This window comes from Watersipora subatra, chromosome 7, assembly GCF_963576615.1.
Source record: "Watersipora subatra chromosome 7, tzWatSuba1.1, whole genome shotgun sequence".
Classification (NCBI taxonomy): Eukaryota; Metazoa; Bryozoa; class Gymnolaemata; order Cheilostomatida; family Watersiporidae; genus Watersipora; species Watersipora subatra.
In genome coordinates this window covers 61,418,823-61,426,224 of record NC_088714.1, presented here as the reverse complement: position 1 = coordinate 61,426,224, position 7,402 = coordinate 61,418,823, and positions in this window count along the sequence as shown.

The following is a 7,402-nucleotide window of genomic DNA, read 5'->3' as shown; positions in this document are numbered from 1 at the left end:
AATTTGCTTGATAGTTCTCCAATGTGCTGTGGGACACCTTTTGTATCTTGCAAGCTTTAGCTTTCAGAGCCAGACATTACCCAGTTCAAGAACTGAAGGTCATAATCTAGTAGCTAGCATTATTTAAACATCCATTTGTGTATAGCTGAGTGTATGGCATTATGTAATAGCGTGGCTGGTGATTGTTTAGTTCAGAGAAATGGCTAATCCCATCAGCCACTGTCAACACCTCGCTGGCACTTGTTTACATGCGTTACTCGTGTGTCTTTGTCTAACTTGTGATGTACTGACTAACTTATCTTGGTCAACATGAATGCATGCTCACCATCAATTGTCTTTTTTTTCTGTAGATTCTGCAATCGTGTTTCGTAATGATGCTATGATGCCTGACTTGCTTTTGGTTGCAGGTATGTACTGACAAGATAAAACAGTGTGACTCCTTTTTCAATTTTATTTTCAGGGTTTTATTATATGGTCTATAATTTTGATAACAACTGTGTCTTAGTCTTTAGCTGAACGCCCTCTTTTCTTGTTATTTTGTTACTGTTACTCATGCCAACAAGAAATTTAAAAATCATATTGTTTAACTAACTATAATAGGAAAGGGTGGAGTACTATTTAAGATAGCTTTTTCTGTAGACCCACATAACAAAAATCATAATTAGCAATCAATATAGCTCTGGTCATGACATTAAAATGAAAATTTTTGTGGTTTAGTGTCATGCTTAGCCTCTGAATATTGATTTCAATGTTTTCAAATGTTTCCAACTTGAAAGTTTTGAACTCTTGAGATTACACCATACTGACCCTCTTATAAAGCTAAACCCTGTATATAACAATTATGATTTCATCTAGTTTTAAATAGCCTAGCCGACTAACCTTACCCACACTGTGTATTACTGTTCTCATGGTATTTTGGTTGACTTTTGTTAGTAAAAAGTAGTATTATACTCACTGGAAATTCAGGAATTATATTCTCTCAAATCTTGATATTTAAAAGTTTGAGTATTTTTATCTTGTTGGCTAGAATTTTGACTGCTGAGTTTGAGATTTGGCACAAGAACTCTTTGAGCAGAATGTATAAGTGCTGGGTTTACTCCACTTGAAAGATGTGCAATATTCAGCAACTATGCTTGCTATGGACTAATGCAACTCGGGAAATAATTATAGTTGCATTTAAATATCACGCTGACTATGCTGGTGTCATGTATTAAGTTGGGTTTTACACAAAAAAACACCGGAGGTGTAGCATGTTTCAGTCAGTTCAACTTGTTCAATTAAAATGATATAGAATGGTGTAGTGTTTTTATAATTTTAGTCTCCAATCTTCTGATTTGAGATTATCACGCTTGTTATCAATGTTTTTGTAGTTGTACCTGCAAAACAAAAGAAAATTATTTTTCATTTGTTTTTACAATTTAGGTATAAGGAACAATACTAACCAAAACAGTAAATAATGCAGTATCTCATCAATGTTAGCCCTCTGAACCCTCACAGCTGGTATTACGGAATTGCGTAGGCTGTGGCAGAAACCTTAATGGCGGAATACAGGCTTCCATATGGTTCTGTTTACAAAATATGTTTTTAAGCAACAGCAAAAACTAATAAAATTAATTTTTTTGCAGGATGTTAGATTCTGAATTTCACTTCCATTTGTAACATTTTTCACTTATCTTTATCTACTTCTTTCATTATAATAACACATTTTATTAGAATGATATCGCGAAACAATCAATATGACTCATTCGTTGGTAGGTCATAAATGACTGTGATACAAATGTGGAATTTTATGATAATAAATATAAATTTCCAGTATATTTTGAGTCATGAAAGGATGATGAGTGTGCTATGGATGAATATTATCTGTAAATGTTTAATGAGTGTTTAAAATCATGCGAACTTTTATAGTTTTAGCCCGAATAATGGTGACATACTGTTTTTTTCTGTTTGATGACATCTGCTGTAGGTTGTCCGACGTTTTGTACTGCTGTTTCACCAAATATCATTGCATTGTTAGCACGTTTAGCTATATTTGGTAAAAAATTAATAACTTCGGATTGCTGGACATATTGTCTAGGTTTACTGACACGCATTGATTAGATCGAGCAAGGATCAACGGGTTAAAACTCGGTTTCGTATCATGGATTTTTACAAGTTTGTATTTATATTTAACAACTATGATATTATCTTACATGTATTTACATAGCATTGTCTAATTTATTTGAAAATTAGGGCTTCAACTAGCAAATTTGGTTGCTGTCTAATGACACAGGCTTGGGTAATATTTCATACCAAGGGTTAGCACAAAGCCATTTGCATAGCTATTTATCCATAACATCTCGTGTATTGCTTTTCATTTGACCAGCACTTTATGTATTTCTATATCAAATTCATTGACATACAAACCGGTGGTGACTCACGGTTCTTTCATCTATATAGGCCTGGGCGGTCATCAAGGTCCTCTTCCTTGCATTGTCTTCCGGAAGATTTTGGCGATGAGTAGATCATAAATGTCAGTTGAACGCTTCTTCCCTGTCATTAGACACGTACCCAACCTAATTTTGAACAGCTGGTAAGTCATCATGGACTACTTGACTTGATGGGCTTTGTACTTAATGACCTCCCATATACTCTCAACACATTAGTCATAACTTACAATAAATTTTCATGGGTAGCAAAATCGTAAATGATACAGAATTTGAAGCGAACACGAGTCAATACACAAACCGGCTATAGGAAATCAATTGATTCTTCAGAAGATTGCGTCAGTCTACCCCAAACCTTCAAAATAAATATATTGATATATATATATATATATATATAACAATAACCAATAAATAGATTTAAGAATTCAAGCAATTTATGTTTACACAAATTCTGTACCATTCACTATCTCACTACCCACTTTCGCCTTGAAATTCTAGAAAATTAGAGATGCGAGCTTGCAAGGTGGTTTTTGATGTATCACTAAATGTTCAAAGATGCGAAAGGCCAGTTACGGAAACTACATCACTCGGTTTTCCCGTCAGGTCTGCTTCAGATTTTTTTTAAAAAGGTTGGCTGAAAATGAGAGTATAAGCAAATCGAGAAGTTTCCAGCCAGGAAGAGATGATTTAAAAATTAAAATGAAGAAAAAAATAGAATTAGCTCTAATATAAGATCAGAACGTTTTTTTCAAGAATGTTTTATTAAGCTGAATTCAGTTATATTAAATTTATACTTTAAGTTTGTTTATGCGATGCCACAAAAGTGTAGCGTACCAAGCGTGTTGCATCAGGTCTCTCTCTCTCACAATCATTAGTGCTATGATTCTCTGAAAGGTAAGAACTCCATACGGTATGCTACTGTATGGACTGCTGCATATTGCCACTACTCAAAATTATGTTGTACATAATACTGCTACATTTTTATGCAGACCATAACCTTTACATAGGTATTTGTAGCCTTGGGGGCATGGGTATAGAGCATGAATAGATAAAATCATGTATTTTTTCATTGTAATATCTCTTATTGGTAGTTTTTTAGAGGATGGCAACACAATAATTTATTTTTAGTTAATTTATATAAAAAACATTTTTGAGATAGGACTTTAAGAAAATTAACTTGCGAGCTTTTGTCCCAGAATGCATTTTGCTCTCATATCAGACATGACTGTACAGTAGGCGCTGCTAAAATGAGATGATCAGTTCTAGGAACGTTTACATGATAAGGATTTTTCATTATAAGAATGGTAACATACATGTAAATTGTCTAAACCATTTCAGGACCTTTCCAAACTCGCTCATGCGAGAATCCGACTTAAATTCTTTTGAATGTATTGGCAGTGCCTTAACTGTATTATTGGTTTTCATCGACAACTTTTCATGATCAACCTCATTGGTTTAATAGACCATGATTGTGGTAATTTAACAATAATTTGATGAAGAGCGCATAGTTTGACGCGACAGCAACTTACAACAATTGACTAAGAAAAAATAGTTTCACTATAAAAAAGCGATAGTACATTTTCGTCATCTATTCGTTCTTAAGAGCTCAAGATTGCAACTCCAACTCGTGACATTCAGATGCACCGACCAATAGCCTTAAAGTATTTATCAACAATTGCACTGCTATATGTACCTATTTTCTGTTCCGTTGTCACTTCAGACAAATTATCACAAGAGTCAGAATGTCATGGAAATTGTATGTATTATATGTATAATGCTTTATGTACAGTGTTGGGAAAAAATCTTTGTCTGCCTGTTTAAGTAAGTGTAGCACTGCAATAAATTCATCATAATTTGAAATATTTTGCACCGCATACACAAAACCCTGTATCAAAACAATCCTAATGAGCTGAAAAATAGAAATAACTAGATTTTAAAATTGTCACATATCTTCTATTGTATCAACCGCTGCCTACTAATTCACACTGCATACCAGAAAATATGTCATCGCAAATTTCGTTATTATCTCTTCTTTAATTATTTTCTAAATTGAAAATAACAGTCTTGTACTGTTATGGGCCCAGAAAAAAGCCATTGGGGTTGTTTTGCATTTTAATATTTTATCTGGTAGCCTTTGCAGACTATAACCATTCTGCAGCCTTAGGCATGCTGTGAACAAGCCTCACGAGCGCTTGAGTGTTCATAATCTGAAACCAGCAATCATGTTGGCCAGCTGGTTTTTTCAAACGCCTTGATCGTGGTAGATCTTTGGTGGTTTGATGCTGCATTCATTTCTTTACCACTTAATTTTCTTTAGATTGAAATACTCTAAGCTTCTTCACTATTTTTCTATTGCTCAGATTGCCCATCGTATGCAGGCGAATGATGAGGTCGTGACACATTTCTTTTCCATGGTTGATGTTGACGCTGGTATGAATTCTGGGATCTCTAGCTGTTCCTCTTTTAACAAGCAAAACTGTAAACCTTTGCTGCACATGCTGTCCAACAGGATCTTTATTGTTGTGATAATATTCCACTTGAAAATTAATAATGTCATATTGCGTTTGAAAATGAGTTAATAAGCACTGATTCACATTGATTGGCCTATAAATGATTATTGATCCCTGATTAACCGTAATTTTATTACTGATGGTGTCAACAAGATCTAATGTTAATTTACTTTTAAATGATGCATGGTTTGTCAGGGTTTAATCCCTCTACATGACTACTACAACAAATTTACCTAAAATGGGCAGTGAGGTTTGAGGTGGACAAATACTTTTTGACACCGCTGTATGTCGCTTTCTTTTCTCGCAGGTGTGGCGAGACAGACTAACACTCAAATCAAACTTTAGAACTCGCCCGATGATACACTTTAAGTTATATGGAGTTTTTTACGCGGTACGAAGCAAAAACTTCACAAAATTGCCCGACTTTTTCTAGAATTTATGCTATAGGAGGTATACGTTATAGGAGCATCTACTTTACTCTAAAAGACCATGTGAGTTTGTGAGGTACAAATATCATGTTTAAAGTGTGCAATAGCTCCCATGTATGATACTTTTGCTCCCTCATCATTAATTGAACTTGAAAGTTTATTGTGTATTATCTAATTTTTATCACTTTTAGCCTTGCTTGTCCTCTAGCGCAAAGCCGACCTATTGCTCCTAGATGTGACTCTGGCACTTATGGAATAAAAGTGCAAGCTGAGTTATCAGTAAAGATTTTGACAGAACTGTTCATGAAGTGAGTGTGAGAGTGCTTTAATTTCAATGATGTAGTTTATCCAATTTTCTTTCCACTTAACATGGAATGTTTGATTAGTACGATATTTTAGGCAGTTTGAGGCCGCTTGTTTTTGGGACAATGTTTAATTATGACTGCTGATGTACTGGCGGTTAAGACATTTGAAAAGCTGATAATGGTGTTTTTATAAAACCCGACAACAAATTCAGAGTAATTTTTTGCTTTGTAGCATATTTGACTCAATAAAACAAGTGTTATCGCTGAAGCATTCTCTTAAGGTGAAAACAAATTAGGCGATAATTAGAGCGATATTGCGTTAGAGCTAATCTGCGTTAAAATTCACTCAGCGTGTTCATGCAGAGCGATAAAGCTAGAGTTTCTCTACACAACTTTATTGCTAACGAGATGCATTTCGATTGGTTAGTTCTTACCAGAATGTAATTTTACGGCGGGTAGTTATTTCTTACCGATGTTCAACAACGTACATCAGCTCCAATTTTCTATTTTGTTACGAAACATCTTCAGAACGAACACTCAATTGTTCATGAATTTAATAATAGCACTCCCAGTTCTGTCCATCATAACAAAATTAAAAAAAAAACGAGTTGAAAACCAACATCTGGAGTCAATCGTTGCGCCGGTTGACCATCTTGAGAATGGTAAATATTTAATATATTAAATATGAAAAACCACTACAAAATAAAATATGTATAAAAAATTGTAAAAACAATACAGCTAAAAATACAAAAATCGTTTTTCTTTTGTCTTCTTGTAGTGTAGGCAGTGTACACTCTTTGAAAGGGAGATAGGTTTAATAACAAATGTGGAGGTTGTTTATGTTGTAGCCTAGACGACGACATTTTGACTGGCCTAAATTTATCAACAACTCCGAAAAAACTAATGATACGGATTTTTATTGGCAGTTTGTGAGCGTGCCCATTATATCATTTTGCTAGTAAATCGCTCGAGTGTGTTTATGCACGCACCAGCGATATCTTCGCCCTCATGACGCTTGAAATAAAATCGCCTAGTGTGTTTGGACCTTAAAAGCTCCTTGCTATATTTTCACAAAAGGCGAATATACCTAAACCTATACATATACTGATAAGGTAACTTACCTCCTCAAATAGAGTTGGCGTTCATTAAAAAGATGGCGCTCGATTTTCAAAGCAATCTCCTGATGTGGTCCCAAATAGCGGTGCCAATCAAATCAAGGTGCATTCAAATATAGGTTTAACGGTAGCTCACTTTCAACATTTTTTCCAATACCAAATTGAAGGTGGTCATAGACTCTGTGCATAAAGTCCTCATCAACTTATTTTTTTATACAATGTTAAAATCTTTGTTCTTTTGTAGAAGTTGTTTAATCTGGAGAACGAAGATGAGCTCACCACGCAGAACTATTGTTCTTTAATCATGTTCTCACAGAACTAATCATATTGGCCTACAAGTGTTTTGAAAAAATGAAGGGTAAGTTGATGAGTCCTCTACTTTTTGTAGTCCTAATCTTCTGATAATTAAATTGGGCTTTGATGACTAAAGTGAGCTCTGGAGACTGCAGTCATTACATTGGGTAGTTGGCTACACTAAAATACTATAGCACTGACAATCCGCAAAAACAGTAAAACAATAGTTATGAAGCAAAATAACGATGTATGGAGTGGCATGTACAATTGATATTTAAATTGTACAAATACAATATCAAAGTATTAAAATATTAACCATTTTTT